The sequence below is a fragment of the Gallus gallus genome, chromosome 4 (assembly GCF_016699485.2).
Source record: "Gallus gallus isolate bGalGal1 chromosome 4, bGalGal1.mat.broiler.GRCg7b, whole genome shotgun sequence".
Taxonomy (NCBI): Eukaryota; Metazoa; Chordata; class Aves; order Galliformes; family Phasianidae; genus Gallus; species Gallus gallus.
In genome coordinates, this window is record NC_052535.1 from 53,891,485 (window position 1) to 53,909,956 (window position 18,472).

Consider the following 18,472-nt stretch of genomic DNA (forward strand, 5'->3'; position numbering starts at 1 on the left):
AAGACAGAATTTCTTTAATTTTTGGCTGTCATCTATGTTTGTCTGCTCAGGATATTCTCCCTAGGAGCTAATCGTCCCTGCAGCAGCCAACACTGAACCACACCACATAACAGGAATAAATTTTAAGCTGTTTAAGATGGTTCAGTTGTACTGTAAACATGCACAAGGACTGCACTTGGGTAACTGAAGGAGAAGTGCCAGGACTTTTCTGAATCACTTGTTTCCATTTAGCTCCAACATCTGTGATGTTTCTGTGTATGGTAGCATTCTGTGTCTCACTCTCTAAAAGGGCTGTGGTACTGGGGAAAGAACTGGAAGTGGTGGGGGCTGCACAAATGTCTGTCAGGACATGGAGCCCTCACAGAGATGCTGAATCAAGGGCACCAAGAATAAACTGTGCACCAATTTGTAATTTCTCCTAGATTATTTCACACCTTAATTTTATGTAGGTTAGAACAAATTTACTTCATCTGAAAGGACTTACAAAGATCTCTATAGATCTGAAACCCTAGCCCCACCCTCCAGGGTGATTGACTTAGTGCTTGTAAAAAGTGTCATTCACTTGTTTTTCACTTGCCCTCCAGATTTAGCTCCTGCTGTGCTAGCAGACATGCACTGTGTATGCAGACACCTATGTGTGTTCTACTAATGGGAATGTGATCGTGTACAACTCGTGTATGCATGTGTTGGTCTGGACAGCTGTAGATCTGTCCTTAGAGAAATGACCTAGATACTTCCACAAATTACTTTCTTTCCTTCCTCTTTGCTCCTTTGCTTTAATCTCTAACAGTGTTACTGTGTTTCCCACTAGAACACAAACTGCATGCCTTGTATTTTGCATTTTGCTGCTCCATGTTTATGTAAACTCTAGGTACTTTACATTCCTATTCAGTGTATTTGATCTATGTTTCCAGAGCAAGCGATCTATCCAAGGTCAGTGATAGGATGAGAGGGAATGGCTTTAAGTTGCACCAGAGGAGGTTCAGGTTGGATATCAGGAAGAATTTTTTCTCAGAAAGAGTGGTGATGCACTGGAACAGGCTGCTCAGAGAGGTTGTGGAGTCACAGTTCCTGGAGGTATTCAAGGAAAGGGTGGATGTGGCGCTGAGGGACATGGTCTAGAGCTTTCACAGTGGGTTCATGGTTTGACTGGATTATCTTAGTGTTATTTCCAACCTTAATGATTCTATGATTCTAATGTGGGAGTTGATCAGTCCATGGAAACCATTAAGTCTCTCTTATTTTAGCTGTGCTGAGCAGAGAACATTTCTGCGTCAGGGGTGGGGACCCAGCATATTTCCCAACAGCTGGAGGAGCAGGCTGAGACAAAGATATGCAAACCACTAATGAGCTCATAACAGCAAACAGAAAAGAGGAAGATCACAGTGAAACAGCTTGAAGCTGAGGGCCAGGTGGGCACCAGAAGGAAGTACTGAGCACTCTCTTGCTTCGGCCATGAGGAAAGGCAACTTCAGAGCAAATACTTTCACAAGTATGAGGAATGTATGGCTATCAGATTGTGATGATTTTTTTGGAAAATAGCCAAATCATATTGTACAAATTCATAATTCCTGATACAGTAAAAGTCATAGCAGGGGTGCTGGCTCACTTGTGTCTCTGGCACTTCTTGGTCTTCATTGAGTTTAACGTTGTCTAAGGGGGCAAGGGGTGTAGAACAAACTACTCCTTTCTTCTTAACTGCTCCTCACACATCTGCAGACCTCTGTAAAATACTTTGAGGGTTGTTTTTCAGATCCCCAGAGTGAACAGCCCTTGTCCTTCAGCCTTCTCTAATAAGCCACCTTCCCAAGACCCCTCAACATCCTTATTCCTGTTGTTTTCTACCCTGTCTGCATCATATCCTCCTGAATTTCTGGTGCCTGCAGCCAAGTCACATGTTTCCCATCACTGAGCTGAACGCCAGTGGTGTGCCATGTGCTTTACAGATGATACTGCTGTTTATTCATTTATTTTTCCCAGAATGGTCTTCCATTTTTTCCAGCAGTATGATATTGTTGATTCATACCTACGGATTAATACATTATAGCTCATTAGAGAAATGATTGAGGGTTGAGTAGTTCAGGGTCCTGTTTTGTTTTGTATTTACTTAGAGCAGCCAGAAGTGCTGTAGGATCACTAGTAGATCCAGTTTGTTCAATTTATGGATTTTCTAAGTTCTGAGATTGAAAAGCCACATTCACAAAACACCTGACAATGCCATGAATGTCATTAGGACTGCAGTGGGCTATCAGAAGCGTTGCACTGCTCCTTCCTTGAATCAGTACCAGCGAGAGGTTTGTGCTTTACTTCAACTTTGTCCATCATCAGTGAATAATTTACATTGTAATTGGCTGTACCAAGTCCAAAGATAGTCTTGGAAAGTGTCGCTCAAATCTGGTATTTTTCTGCCCAGCTTATTTCAGGGAAGCACAAACTGTTTTAGGTACAGGCCCTTTGCTGTCCCTGTTACAACAGTCTGAACTTCTCAATTATCAGTCTGTCAAAGCATTTTTGCTCATATCAACAAATACACATTGATTGAAGTCTCAGTTTTGCTGTACGCACTGAAAACTGCCTATGATTTCCTCTACAGGTCTACACTGATTGAAGGCTCAGTTTTGCTGTACGCGCTGAAAACTGCCTATGATTTCCTCTACAGGTCTACACTGAAGCCGTTATGTAGTGACAAATATCTGAGAGTAGAAGTCCTGTGAAGCTGTAACTCGTGTCCAGGCTGCTGCACTTCAAAAGCATGGGCAGGAAGAAAAGATATGTTTTTTCTTTTTAACACAGTTTGGAAACAGATGAGTACTTAATCTCTTGAGACTTAACATATGTTAGCACGAAGCAGTGAGCTTGTATGCTTGTTGCCCATTTCATGACTACAAACTGAAAATATTTTGACATCACTAGCCAAAGTTTGATAAAGCTCATTATTGTCGGAGAAGCACCCAGGATACTTGCCATGTTGGCTGACTTTCAGTGCATCCCACTGAATATCATGGTGCTCCCCACTCAGATGTTTCCAGAGACCATTTTGTGAACACATATAACAACTTGGCAAAGTTTCCTTCCACTGAAAATGCACTGTCTGCATAAATCCCAGGGTACTTTTCCTGCCTCTGTAATTTTCTTCTTAGGAAACCATTCAATACACAGAGTATATCTTCTGCACACATTCGAATGGTAAAAAGAAAGAAAACAACAACAACAAAATCTTCCATCAGTTCATTTTCAGCTCATGTTTTACGTTTTAAATAAGTTTATGGGTGTCGCAACAGCTGTAGACTGTGCAAAGCAGAGCAGAAGTCTCTCTTGATTTAGTCTGTGGTGTGATTTTGCTCATTCTTCCACCGCTTCCTGAGCCCAGCATGTCCCTGTGTTGTTTGAGCGAGATACCAGTCGGCTGGCTGCTCTTCCCCAGCACTGCTCTCAGCCATGCCTCCCCCTGCAGGCAGCAACTTCTGTGATAAAGACAAGTTTTTGGCTCCCGGCGTTCATCAAAAAGCACCATTCCTCTAACAAATATGTTCAAGTTGAGTCTCTGATGCGTGTCCAATTTGTCTCCTGCACAACACTCTTCTTAGTTTGCTGTTTTAATGTAGTGGGATTGGAAATAACCAGACTTTAACAATGCCATGTGGATGAGCACACAGTATAGAAATCAGAACGTTTCAAATGTGCATTATTATCTGTGTTACACAGATGAAGCAGCCCACGGGAGAGCTTTTTAGCTGCTTTTGTAGCTTACCCCTCTCTCTCACATAGTCCTGATGGAACTAGAGTCTCACTCTTATCCCAGAGATCTCCCACTCTTTGGCCAACTCTACAGGGGAGCAGGGGTCTTAGCCAGGCTGAGATGGATGTTAGGCAGAAATGAAGAACAGGAGATTCTGATCTCTTACTGGCAATGAGAGAAGTCTGCTAACAGCTCAGCAGTCATCAGACCTGGAGGTCAGATCGCAATTGAATAACTGCAAGGGCTGCTGATGTGGAAGTATGCTAGAATGGGTATTTCTAAGTTAGGGGGGCAAAAGCTGCTACCAATAAAAATAGGGTTGTTTCAGTTCTTAGGACATTTAATGATGTACCGGCACATAGTAACTGCACAAAAAATACAGGCTGAAAAAACATGAGCTTAGTTTGGAAGCTTCTCTCCTGCTAAATTATGGGGTTTTGATCCTGATCTAAACTGATCCCACATGTTCCTGGATTCTCCCACCATTTGAGTGTACAGTAAATCAACCATTGCATTTGCTTTTTATTGCAGAGAATGAACAGAAGAGCTAGGAAACTTTGGCATCTGCTGATCACATGGTTTAGGATTGTTTGATATCTTTTTAGCTTTAAGGTTTAAATGTAGTTTAGAACAGGTATACAGGATCAAAACATCTCTGTCGGTGGACAAAATAGTCAACTGGCATCAGTTTATAGAAAATAGTCTGAGGTCCCCCAAAATGCTCACGTTTCAGAAACATCCAATGCCTCCACAGAAAAATACGCTATTACTGATCCTCCAAGTGTTATCAGGTTCTGCTCACAAATATTTTACGCTACTGACTGCATGAAGAAGTAGTATTGTAGCAATGAACAATGACGAAAAATATATCAAGCAAATTTCTTTCTAGTAATACCCAATGTTTTAAAGCAACAGCTGTTGTATGATGGAGTATGCTGCTTCTGCTTAAAATTGTGCATATTCCCTGTGACATTTCTCCTCTTCTAAGGCCATCCCACTTCTCTTTTCTTGCTCCTTGTTGGACCAGCTTCAGTGGCCTCATTATAACCAAGTGTCTGTTCTGCAGCATGGATCTTACCCGTCCCATTTCAGCTCTAAGGCTCTTTGTGTTTCTGTTCGTGAGCATATTTTTGTCCCCCAGCCCCTGCTTACCTGCTGTCCAGGCATTATTTTTCTTACATTTATTGTTCTGTGTTTTAAGTCTGCTTCTGATACCTTCTTCCTATTCATTGTCTTTTTTCAGGTTCCGTTTTTTCTTCTTTCTGTTTTTGCCTTGAGAGCTGGTATTTGTACTCTATAACTGTAGTATTAATGTATAGCTAAGCTATATTCTTGGACTCAGCTCTCCCAGTGGACCAGCTTCCCCCTTTGCAGCATCAGTCTTGCAGCAGGATCTTTGCAAGCTGGCTGCCTACACAGCCCCATTGTCATGTGGGCTGTAGAGTCTGCTTGTCTGAAATCTCACATAGTAATTACCAGGTAATAAAAGTTAACTGCCCCATAAAGCCACATGGAAGAACCACTCTATTGCAGGCTTGTCTTACTCAGCTGTCCTCTTCCTGCCTGCCTGACTTTTTTGGGTGGGGGGATGACTAACCGAGGTCCTTTTGGTCCTCTTCTTTATGTTTATGTGATAAGAGCACTGGTGTCCCAGCTGTGGGCTGCTAGGCTCAGAGGACTTCTCTAACAGACTGGGCTGTAAGAAGTGAAAATGTACTAAATAATTTCTCCTTTACTTATCAGGAAAAGGAAAGAAACAAAAAGGGGAGGACGGGGGAGGATATAGAAGGCACTCCAAAGTTATCCCCTAACACTAAGTTTCTTTCTAGGTGTTTGGAAAAACGCTTCACCTACTGATGCTGCAAAGCACTGCAGCACTAAATCAGCAAGTGCGGTGTGAAGACATACAGCATGGACCAAACAGCAGCCCCGTTACGCTGGCTGTGACTCAAGCTGGCAAAATAAGTTTTACTTCTCTGTTTCAGTAAGGGTATATTGTAGCTTTATGGAGAAATGGAAAATGTCAGCTTTCTGCCATCTTGCTAACAGAACATTTATCCCCATTGTAACTTTAGTTGTTGGTTTTTTTTACTGTAGTGTCTGCCAGTACCTTATTTTATCAAGTGTGTTTTCTGTCTCATGTTCTACTTCTCAATGAGATAACAATCCTATTTGTTCACTGTTGTTTTCTGCTTTGTGTTGTGCTTGGTTTTTGTGGGTTTTTTTGGCTGTTTTTTGGATTTCCTTTTTTTTTTTTTTTTTTTTAACAACCTAAGTGACTAATATCCCTGTCTTCCTCAGGGAACATCTTGTGGGCATAAAGTATACCTGCACAGCATTCCTAGGAGATTTGTGAAGGAGTTTAAGCTGATACAGAGGACTATTAAAATGGTGAGTGGGAAATCTGGGAGGGAAGGTTGCTGAGTTGTACAGTCAGACAACCAGAAGGGATCTTAAGACGACATTAAATCTGTTTTTTTTGCCCTAAAGCAGGAGATTTATACTATTATTACAAACAAACAAACAAAAACAAACAACTAAACAATCAAACACACACACACAAAAAAAAAAAAAACACAAAAAAATCTCACACACACACACACAAAAAAAAAAAAACACAAAAAAAAAAGACCAAAAATGCACTGTAACAATAAGCAACTCAGCTTGTTCAAGCAATGAAGACAAGAGTGCAGCTTTATTAGGCAACTGCATGCTCTTAATGCCAAAAGATTTGCCTTAATATTGAGTTTAAGTATTCCCCACTGTTATTCGTATAATTTCTGGTCTTACTCCCTGGTAGGTATGGAGAACATAAACATGTTCTTTTTTTTTTCTGGAGCAGCATTTTAGATTCGTCAAGACTTATCTGCCCTCACTTGTCCACTCTTCTTCAGGCTTAAAATCTCTGATATGATCAGCCTTTCCTTGGAGTCTGTATTGTTCAATGATTTTTTTTCCATCTTCTGGCTTTTTCCCCCCATTTAACCACATCTTTTGTCCTATGTGGAACCAGGAGTTGGACTTGATTCTTATGGGCCCCTTCTAATTCAGGAAAGTCTGTGATCTTTGCAGTACGGTGTCTGAAAGTAGACACAGTACTGCTGCTGAGGGCTTCTACTGAGGCTGCTCAGATGAGTGTGGAGATAGCTACCCTTGCAAGCTGTGTTCCCACTTATACAGCTCAATGTGGTATCTGAAGCTTTTTGCAATGTGATGTTGTTCATGCCTGTCCTGTCTGTGGTCCGCTATAACCTGTGTATCAATTTCAAAGGAACTGAAGTATGAAGTAGTTTAGCTTGTACCAACACTGCAAGACCCTATTCATCTCTCCCTCTTTCTACCTGTTTTCTACTGCCTGGGAGCTTAGCCTTGTTCTTTAAAGAAGAACAACCTATTTGGGATAGTGCAAGAAGAGTTCAGCTTCTCTCCTCTTGTAGCACTGATTTTCTGGGAGTAGAGAAAAGAGAAAAGCAGTAATGTGGGGAATGTCTCAATGTGGAAGGTACTTTCAGAATGAAGGATATAATTTCCAATCCTTCTTGTGGCATTGCTCATTTTAGTGCTAGTGATGACTGTGGACATGCCAGGGTCTCCCCTTGGCAGAAGGGGTCAAAGCTAAGCATTCAGAGTGCTGGAATCAAAACACTGAGCCTCTTGCATGGCTGTACATGGCCATTCTGCTTTTAGTTAAAAACCAATGAGCTGTTACACTGAAATCTAGGCAAGGGAGCTGTGAAGGCAAAATGCAAGAGAATGCCTTGATTAATAGCATCCCCAAATGACAATGGCTGTTTTATAGCCTTTATAAGGACTGTAGTGTTTCTCATATACTAAAAGAACACGATGTGGTTGCAATTAATGTAGAGGCTCTTTGCTGAAGCTGTTGACTCTAGGAAAGAACCCAAGGGTTTATCAGGCTCTTCAGTTGTAAAACTAACCAAATACATCTAGGACTGCCTTGCTCGCTCCATGGCATCTTACAAAGCTGTAGTTAGCAGGTACCTAATGATTTGCTGCTATGGCATGTGGATATTCAGTTTGGGTTCCTGACTCTTTCTCCCTGCAAGACAGAATTATTAGGTTTTTAATGTTTAGAGAAGGTTTTCTTCAGTTGCCTTTCTTCAACACTTCATTGCTTTCCAACATTCTGGCTGCTAGACTGAGTCCTTTCTAGTATCTTCAGCAGCAAGGCATATCTACAACAATTTGGGAGAGAGACCTTGCTTCATTAAGCTTTCTTTTTCTGTTTTTACTTTTTTTTCTTCTTTTCTTTCTTTCTTTTTTTCTTCTTTCTTCATTCTTGTATCTTTCTTTTATTTTTCTCTTTTGAAGAAGGTTTGCCTGAAAGTAATATTTAGACTAATATTGGTGGAAAAAAATTGAATTTACTGTAGTCCCTGTCATAGAGCCTATTGATGGACTTAGGAAGAGATTCTCCTCTGCACCATCTTTTCATCAATTGTCCCCATCCCTTTGAGTCTTCATCAAAGCTACAATGTTCATTTTGCTCCAGTAATACTGTGTTGTCCCTATTTGAGTGTTACAGCAAATCAGGTGTCTAATACATAAAATGGGGTTACCCCATTGGTAGCTGTAAAGGAACCAATGGCAGAGTAACATCGTTACTCTTCTTGCACATTATGATTGGAACTGTCTTATTGCTTCACAGTAGACCTTCTAAGCACATGTCAAAATCTAGCCAGGCTCCACCTTCAGCTGTAAAAGGAGTTCAGCAACTTCAAGAGCAGAGTAGGGGAAGAACAGTTAGGAGTCTGGATCCCTGACACTTTCCTGGTACGACAGGCTCTTCTGCAAGGCCATGCAGGGCAGTGCTAGCAAAGACGCAGATGTGATTTAGCCTTATGAGCCCAGTGAACAGCACTTGGTTTTCTATACTGACCTTGATTCCTCACTGCCAAAATTTATATTCACTTTCCTGCCTGTGATGACTGAGCAGGCAAATAATTACATAATTTTATAGTGGCTGTAGAAGATATTTTCAAAATGACCAACTGTAGCAGTCAGGATTAAATTACCAACATTTCTTAAATGTTTGAATGTGCAATGTGTGAGTAGCACAGCTATTTTCCATTTAACCTAACAGAAATGCAGTATAGTGGCTGTATGAAAAGACCAGAAATTTAGCAAGAGATGGAGTAGAAACACCTTTCATCAGCCCAGTATGGAGGTTGTAGGCTGGGTTGGATGTTCAGCAGCAAGCCCTCACATGCACTCTGTAAGGCCAGGGAAGGAAAGGAGTGGCCCTTCTTCCACTGATGCCTTTTTGGATAAAGGCTATAATACTTCACAATGTCCAGTAAGGTGTCTTTTCTGGGAGAATAGTCTGTCTGCCAGGAATTCTTCATAGACAAAAGTGTTCCCAGAGCAATCCTACTTTTGTCCATTCACATTATTCTACAGACATTGCTTCTGTAGGCTTTGTTAAGCATATTTGAAAACTTAAAATATTAGCTTTGACAATAACTTCACATGAAGTGTGTTTGAGCTCAGCTTGGTTCAAAAATTTCCTTATCACTTTCCACTGTAGAGAGTAAATATTCAGGTAAGAATAAATTATAGAGCTAAATCAAAGATTAATATCTTTCAGTCAGATATTTTGCCTCACACCTGGTTGTTCCTGAAGACTGTTCAAAGGCATCTTTTCTGACAAATACTTGCATGACTTCAGATTTGAGAACAAAGGTACATCCAGACAATAAACACCGCTAGCGTATTACAAGCAACTTCTGTCGCACATACCTGAAACAGATTTCTTCCTGGCATCAGTGATTTTCTAGAGATATGTCTCAGTGGGCTTGAACTGAATGCTCAACGGGTTTTGAATGAGGAAAAAAGAGTGTCAGGGAAGGTTAGCATGTGTTGTAAGAGTATCTGTTTTATAACAGTTGTGGTTGTCACAATAAACATGATTAATGTGTTCTTCATCACCAGCCACTCTCTTAGTTCTTCGTATGGTGGCAAAGATGAACAGGGAGAAAGCTTCATCCTTCTGAAAAGCTGAGAATTTAAACTGTTCCTATCGCATAGTTGCAGGCAGTTGACTGAATCGCACGACTGCGATCTGGCCAGTAGTGCTTTCCTTAGCAACGATTTTTAATGTGCCAGCCTCACTTTTCCCTTAGCACAGTGCCATTTCTTTCAATGATCAAAAGAAAAATAGGAATATTATTTTTCCTTTAGCAAAAATTTTTTAGACTGTGGGCACTGAGTAATTAATACAAGTTATGCAGTTCATAGAAGATAGGCATTACTTTTTTTCCAAGTTTCCCCCCCAATGCACATTAATGTTAATGTCTTTCAGTCTGCTCTGTTGCTACCACCCAAGAACTTATAAATCACTTTCAATTATACATATTTTTAAACTTAGCTTGATTTTGGACAAAGCTACAATGAAATGTATCCAGCAGGCTCTGTAAGGCATGCTTAAAATAAACCAGCACTACTGGTTATCCTCCACAGATTTTATCTTCTGTTGAGTCGCTGCTCTGACTTCTGCCTGATTTGGTCAGTATCAATTTGATCTTTTCAAACTGCTTTTGGTTATTTTTCACAGCCATTCATCTTGCCTGTCAGATGTTGTTTATCTGGAGTGACGATTGCTTACCCATTAATTAGCAAAGTGACTTAGATGCATGGTTTTTTGTAGGTCTGTCTATATTTAAAGAGACCTGGACATTGCTGGGTTAAGTTGCATTCCTAGCTCTGCTCTTTGGATATTTGTTAGGTAACAATTGTAAATTTGGGGCTGTAACTTCTGAGTGATCATGAAATTTGTTTGCAGGTATATGCAGATGGTCAAAATGGACAGGTAGAGTTGAAACACAATGTCTACCCTTTCTCAGTAAGTCAGTTTGTGACTTATGAATGTTGTGGAAGTAGTTAAGGGTTTGTGTTTTTTATACCGTGACTCTTGAAAAATCTCCAAACTTTACATAGGGTTGCGTGCTATGACCTGCAGAGCTACGGATGGCACAGTCAATTTATCTAAACTGACCAAAAAATAAGAAAAAGACTAATGTCGGTGCTTGAGGCTCAACACGTGAAGATGTGGCAAATCAACCTCAAAATATGGTAAAAGCTATACTCCCTGCCTCAGTGAACAAGACTTGTTGCTTCAGTGCAGTATCGGGACTATGTACGGATGCTTACTGAAATGTGGTCATGTGAAGTATTAAAAACATATCTTGTGTGGTATGTCAGATCCCATTTGGATGTGATATCAAACTTGTTATTTGGAGCCAACCATGACATACAGATCAAAGAAAATAAAACTGGTATTAAAGAAAAGGACACATGATTTGATTGGACTTTGCAAGACTAAGTCAATAAATTAGTAAATAAACATTGCTTAAGGGACAGTATGAATATACGTGATGGTAATGCTGGCGCCAAACACCGTGCTTCCAACCTGCCATAGCCTTTTTGCGACTGGAAAAGGATGATGATTTACCTTAGTCTGAAGTATTGGAGGTGGGCTTTTATGTTTTGCTTTTTCTTTTGTTTTAACCTTACACAAAGCTTTATAAATAACAAACGTGACTGATGGTGATGCAAATTTCCATGCATGGTGAAGTAACTAAGTAATTTCTATTAGTAGAGATACGGTCTATCAGGCAAGCAGATCTTATTGCTCTATTGATTTATTCAGACAATTTTTGATGTATTGAATTACAGACATTTGTCTTGTAGGCAAGATGTTCTTGCTTTAAAGATGTTTGTAATTCTTACTATGACAGTTTCCCCAGAATGATCTGTTTAATATCTGTTAAAAATTAACAAGAAAATCCAGGGCCTTAGTGGATAGTGAGAGTCCATTAATTACTCTGAGCTATAAGGAAAGTAACTGCCAATTGAATAATTTACACCTGTACTCCACCAGAGCTCACACCTTGCAAGAAAACAGGAATGGTCAGGCAAAGCCTGGGAAAAGGGAGCCTGAGAGGTGTTCGGCTTGAGCAGGCACTTTCTGTTAAAGTCTGCTAGCTCTAGTTGAAGTCCTTGAGCAAAAATAGCTGTAATATCCCATACTTCCAAAGAAGTGGTGTATGCCTGGGATCCTGCAGCTTTTCTTGGAAAGGCTGAAACTTCTGCTGCTGTAGAATAATTCAATTCAGTATTTTCCCTCCCTTCAGTACAAGGTTTTTAACTGAAAAAGAAAACTAGCGGATGTTCCTAGCATTTGAAATGTATTTCTGTCCATTTTCTGTCTTGTAATTCTAAATAAAATGAGATCGGTCCCTGAGTTACAAGATGGGACACAGAAGAGCGACACTGCTGTTTGCAGAAGAGCAGATGAGGTAACCTGGAGTCTTTCAACTTGCTTGCAAAGGCTGATGTCAAGCAGCAAACAAGAAAATATTAAACTTATATTTTAACTTATTTAATAATATATAACTTACATTTTAACTTATAATTTACAAAATAGCTGTTGAACTATTGATGTAACATTGTCAAAGATTGTTATACTTTTAATGCTGAGAGTTTGGCTGTTTGTGCTGAATGAGAGGAACAGGCTGCTTGTAACTTCATAACCAGCCCTCTGCATCCATCTGGTTGGCCGGTCTCTCCTTAATCAGCCTTTGAGATGGATCAGCAGTTCCAGCTGAAGCTGAGACAGGTTTTAATCACCTTAATTTCCTATGAGGTCTATGAGCATTGAGAACTGGTTGGAAGGAAAAGATTAACAGTAGTGCTCTTGCACACAGAAGCGCTGTCAGAAATCAGTTACAACAAGAGTTTGATGAGAGCTGTGGGGCCGGCCCACATTTCCATCTCCAGACTGACCACTGCAGATATCTGCAGCCAGGGCCGATGCAAACGGAGAGCAGATGGTTGGGTTATTGCACTGGGTGGAGATACAGGGGACAAAGGGCAAAAATAGAGGAACTCAAGTTTTGCTAACTTTCCTGCTTGTGGAATAGACTTTTATCATAGGAATTAAGGGGTAACCTCATGGATAGCTTTGTTTTTTTTATTTATTTACTTACTTACATACATACATACATACATGCATATACATATGTTTATAATTGCCTCAGCACTTCCAGGGCAAGATTCTTCTCACTGATTTGGTTTTCAAAGTAGATATCAGTTCAGCCTGTGCACAATTTTCTTTTTTTTTTTTTTTTTTTCTGACCTAAGACCACTGCTGCAGAAGATTTATTATCGTAAGTATGATCAGGGATTCCAGGGTTTTCTTTCATGTTAAAGACATTTATTGCATGTATATACATAATGTTAGTGGCATGAGGGCATAACCAGTACATGTGTATTGCCTACTGGGATCAAAACATAGACAGGGTGGTATTTTACTGTCTTTGTGTATATTTTACAACCCTTCTAAGCTGTTGTCAGCTCATTTTGAAGATGGTCAGAAATGAAAATACCAAGTAACAATTTTGTGAGCAATCTTCCAGTGTACTGCAGCTGGAAAAGATAACACAACAGCTTAATTTCTTAATTCCTGGCATGTCTCTGCAAAGTGGACATCATTCTAGAAAAATACTCCTTCAACATTACTGATAAATCCACAAATATAGAGCCAAGTTGCAGCCAGTAAACTCCAACTATCATGCTCAGGCGGACAGATATGGGGGCAGAACATCCCTTGAAATCTAGGAGTTGCTCTTAACTGTTTTTCAATAACATTTGCTTTTTTGGCCCTTGAATAAAAGGTGGAGGTTATTTACTCTGTTTTGGTGGTCCTGAGCAAAGGGGGATGTGCTGATGTGGAAAAAAAAGACAGTGTAAGACACAGCAGCCTTGAGTGAATTTCAACTTTCAATCTGCCTGGTTAGTTAGTTATTTGTCCAGGGGAATGAGGGAATAATAAAAGAGTTATGCATTACAACAGTGAACAGTTGGCTGAAGCTCTAATCAAGAGGCAAAGAAAATTATGCCTAATGACTAAAACAGGCAGCAGGTTGTACATTTGGACCTCAGGATGCATTCCAGTTAACATGAAAGACAGGAAATATTTTACACGTGCTGCCTTTGGGGAACAAGAGAAGATACGGAGGTCAAGCGTGGTTCTATGACGTTTGCTGATAAATCTTTTCAATGGTATTCTTTTCCCTTTTATTTTTCTGAGCAGCGTGGTACTGCCTGCAAAGCAGTGGGAAGATCAAACAGCCAGCTGCTCAACATTGGTCACTGCCTTCAGAGAACGATGAACACATCGGCACGGCTGAGCGCTGCTGTAGATCACCCAGCACACACAGAGGTAAGTCATGAATGACCTTGAGCACTGTAGCAACAGCACTTGGCCAAGACCAGGAATAATATCAATCTATTATGTCCCAGTGCAATCCAACGAGCTACTGAAGACAGGCTTGCAGACCGGAGGCTCTGCAGAGGTTTTTAACTGCTTGAGTTTGAAAACAATAGCACATTAATGTTGACTAATTCACAGGTTACCAAGGAGTACAATCCTTGTTCCAAATATTATCATTTAATAAAGGAAAGAGTAGAAGTGAAGGAATGTTTCATGCCATTGATGGATTTCTCTTGCTCAGATATTAGTTTTTTTTATTGCAGTGACACTACTTATGATTTTCTATATGACCATAGTAAAAAAATGAGCCCTTCTATTTCAGAACAAATAAGGTGTTTAGACCTTCAGGCTACAGAAATTAAAAAGAAAGACATAGAGATATGGGAGGTGAATCTCACTGGATTTTTTCTTCAGTAATTGTACAGACTTTTCAAGGCGCACAAGTGGACTTAAGCACACAGTTGAGAGCTTTGGGCCAAGACCAAGGTTACAATTGGACTAGACAATCTGAGTGGTCTTTTCCAACCTAAATGATTCTATGATTCTATTTGTAAATGGAACCGATCAAATTCTGTCTGCAGTGTTTCCAAAAGTCTCCATGACACTACTTGACCACCATCTGCAAGGTAGTATCAAACCTTGACTTGCTTTCTCCCATAGCACAGCTTTGGGCTCCATTTTGATCTGTTCAAAGTTTAGGTGAGTGGTTACGTCAGGACTTAAAGTGAGAAATTTAGGGATGTTACCTTTTCAGTGGATTAATTTTCGTTCAATTTATTTTTGAGACATTTTGTTCTGTCCTACAAACAAACCTTGTGAGATTTCTGATTCTAGTCTGCTAGGAATGCAGGTATGCACATGAAAACTTGTGATTGTACTATTCTTGAAATGGTTGGTTCATTCAAAATACATTCTAGAAAAGAAGAGACAGGGCGAAAGGAGGGTGCATTTTTTTCTTGATTTTTTCAGAAACTGAAAAAACTTCTTTATTTTAAAATGTGCAAGTCTTTTCCTGAGTGCTTTTTGAATACTGTAGTAGTCTATGCAGTTTAGAAATTGTTTAGTTTAGCAGGGCAAGAACAAAGAGAGGATTTCAATCAACCGGAGCTGGAGATATTCTTAAGCAGCCAGTTACATTTAAGCTCAGTCCTGCTTAATCTGTGGGCAATAGCAGGACTCACAACACTTTCAACATTACTGGTTCAGGAATGCTATCCTTGCTTTGGAGGGCAATTAAAAATCTGCTAAGAAACACAGAGAATAAGAAAAAATGCCTTTCTGAACTCTGAATTTAATCTGCACAAAGCATTGTCATAGCATCTTGTTGCCTCAAAAGGTACAAATGAGGTTATTTTCCCAGCTGTATGTTATTTGCATAGGGAATGACACTCATCAACAAAGCTGCTTGTGCATATATGTATTTTGAGACTTTCAAGAGCTAGTGACAAGGTAATTGTTTAATTGTTTGATAGATGCAATATGTTAGGGGATTGCTATCCAAATAACACAAGAATCAATATTTGGTCACTTAGTTGGCATATAAGCAATCTGTCTTCAAACTGTGTCTGAAAGCAATGAAACCATTTTTTCTCAGAAAAAAAAAAAAAAGGAAAAAAGGTTGCATTTGCATGTGCAGTGGAGAAAAACTTCTACTGGCAGTAATGTCTTGTGGTCAGGTTTTTTAGAATTGCTGAGTAACTTATACCAGACATGCTGAACATACTGTATGAAAACTCAGCATGTGTTTGGCTGGTAAAGCATAACGGTACTCAGACACACTTATTCTCCAAAGGGGAACGACTCTTGAAATTCCAACTCAGTGAGTTCAAACTGCTCTGAGTGGCACCGAGTGTTTATTGGGTTACTGAGCAGGACGGGTTATTTTAATTTGAGATTTTCAGAAAGCAAATTACATAAAATTAGTCAATGCTGTTGAAAATGTCCTTTATTGCTGCACTTTGGTCTGCTTGCATTTTGCCTCGTGGTCATAAGCATTTTCCATTGGTAGTACAGAGAGAACAACCCTTTTATTTTTCCAATTTGATGAATTTTGAGCAAGATTAACTGCATAGCATTTCCATAAATCAGAAAGAAAGATGGTACCAGTGATGAGGAAGCTTGCTTCAGTTTGGCAGATTTTACTCTTTTAGAAAGTTCTTTCTCTAAACTGTGGTTTTGTGCATTTGGACCATATGTGAAAGCAGTTACAAGCAGTTTTGATGTATGAGGTAGTTAATATGGTAGAGGAGAGAAAAATCGTCAATACTTGATTTTAAAGCACTTAAGATGACTTTGACCTTTGCAGTCTACTTCTTGTTAAGCCAGTAAATTAGAAGTGACAGTCTACTTTGTATTAATACAAAATATAAGTAGGCTGATGTGTCTGTAGAACGCACATTCAGATTTACTATGCTATCGGTGAAAGATAGCTGCAATACTTTCACTTGTATTTTTCCAAATCAGAGAGGATTTCTATTTAAACAGACATTTCCAGTCCTCTGAAGATGTATTTGAAAACATGCATTCAGCTAAGAATTGACACACACGGCCACGTCCTAGGAGCCTGATGGAAATATGGGATATAGCATAACATATGCCTTTAGCACAAAAGAGTATTTGCAGTGGATCCTCTTCTAGGGAAAAGATGTGGCATGGATTTTTTTTTGTGCAGGACTTACTTGTGTAACCGATTTGTGTAACCCAGGCCAGAGGAGATCCTGCACTCCAGCCGCATACCCATCTCAGCAGCAGCAGCACATCCTTTGCCATGGAGGACAGCTGATTTTTGTGGTCACCAGGGGATGGGGATGCATGGCAGCAGTTGCAACAGCACAGCCACATGCATCTGCTCCATGGCTGTGGCTTGCTTATGAGTGAGATGCACTCTCAGATACAAGGGGCAGCAGTGGCAGGATCACTGGGGAAGGGTAAGTGGGGGTGGGGAGCTGAGCAGTTTTTTGTGGCTGCAGTCCCGCATCATCTGGTTGTGTGAAGGGCCCTTCAAAAAGAGTGGCAGGTTGCGAGCAACAAGCCTGTGGTTTTCCTGCTGGAACAGGCTTTGGGTCACTTTTTGCACGACATGAAAGAACAGCTTTATTCAGAAGCTTTATAAAGAGCAGTTTGTATCACATTTTGAGGAGTAATAAGGTCTACAACACAGCCTTGCATGAAAAAACAGACACGGTGCCAACAAGCAACCCCCAGCAACTCATTCAGGTCTGACATCGGTGTGGCAATGGAGCAATTGGCATGAGCTGATTTATCTCATTTCTCAGCTATGACACCACATAGCAGTCTCCCTGTTGGTTGGTTCGTTGGTTGCTTTTCTGGGGGAGGTTGTTTTCTTAAGTGTGTTATAGCCTTCAGATGAAACAATGGACTTATTGGTGATAAAAGCAGAATATGTTCCACAGGCTCTAAATTAAGAATTACGTTGCTGTAGAGAACTTACTAAAGGCAGTGATGCTTTTGTGAACACACTGAATATTTGTAAAATTCCTTCTGTTCCTCAGGGATGCTCTACAAACATTAAAACCAGCTCATCCTGCAGGCCAGCCTTCTTCGAGTCTTACGCCAAAACATTAATAAATGATTTTAAGTAATGCTGGGCTTGGCTGAGACAGCAAGGCAGTTCGTTCTTCAACAGTATAAAATTTATATTTGCATCTAAGTTGGGTTTTTGTCTCCTATTTGTGGTGTGTCTCGCTCCAATTTATAGTAGGGAGAGGAGGTTCTTTGATACGTACTATCGAAGAGTCTTATCGCAAGAAATGCCTCAGAAAGCAAACTTTGAGCCAAAAACAAAGAAGGCTTCAGACACCACCATGGTGTCTGGCTCAAAGACGTGGCTCAAAGGTTGCTTGAAACTGCAAATATGTTTTCTAATATCATAGAGATTATCTGTCCTGTGGTTAGCAAAACTGAACACTCTATTTAGGCAGACTGAAGGTATTACTATACCACACTGCAACACTGCATGTTGCTCTAAGGTTAAATATGAACAGAATTTTTCATTTGAGCATCTCCAAAGCAATTCAAGTGCTGATATATATATATATAGTAGTTTGGCAAGTTCAAGTATTGTTACAGTCTATAGAAGTTTCAGAGGATAGTGTGTATAGGATACCCCACAATATAAGCCATAAGAAATCCCAGTAATCCCAGAAACACACGTCTCTTACCAAAACTTAAACACTTTCAACAACGATGTTTTGGATGGAACTCCTGGACTGGTCTTATACTCAACAATTCTGTGACACTAGAAAACATCAGTAACATCATATTGCAAATTGCTTTATGATGGGTTTCTTTTGCAACATCTGACAGATATTAGATGGGTCCCTTGGTTCATTTCCCAGTTTGTTAGGAAGTTGGAAACACCATGGAGCAGATACATGCAAATCATGATCAGTTTGAAAAAAAGGGGTGAAAGAAGGAGT

At 40.0% G+C, this 18,472-nt stretch overlaps 1 long non-coding RNA gene across 13 annotated transcripts in view; it reads right to left on the minus strand.

Moving 5' to 3' along the window:
* Positions 1–18,472, minus strand: part of LOC112532303 — a 196,909-nt gene that overhangs the window by 38,120 nt on the left and 140,317 nt on the right. For 5 of the 13 annotated variants that reach the window (XR_006939069.1, XR_006939064.1, XR_006939068.1 and 2 more), the window contains one exon: positions 15,961–18,291. The exons of the other annotated variants lie outside the window; for them this stretch is intronic. This is a non-coding gene — a long non-coding RNA (uncharacterized LOC112532303). Of the gene's footprint in view, positions 1–15,960; positions 18,292–18,472 lie in introns of those variants that run through there. 13 annotated transcript variants of the gene reach the window in all.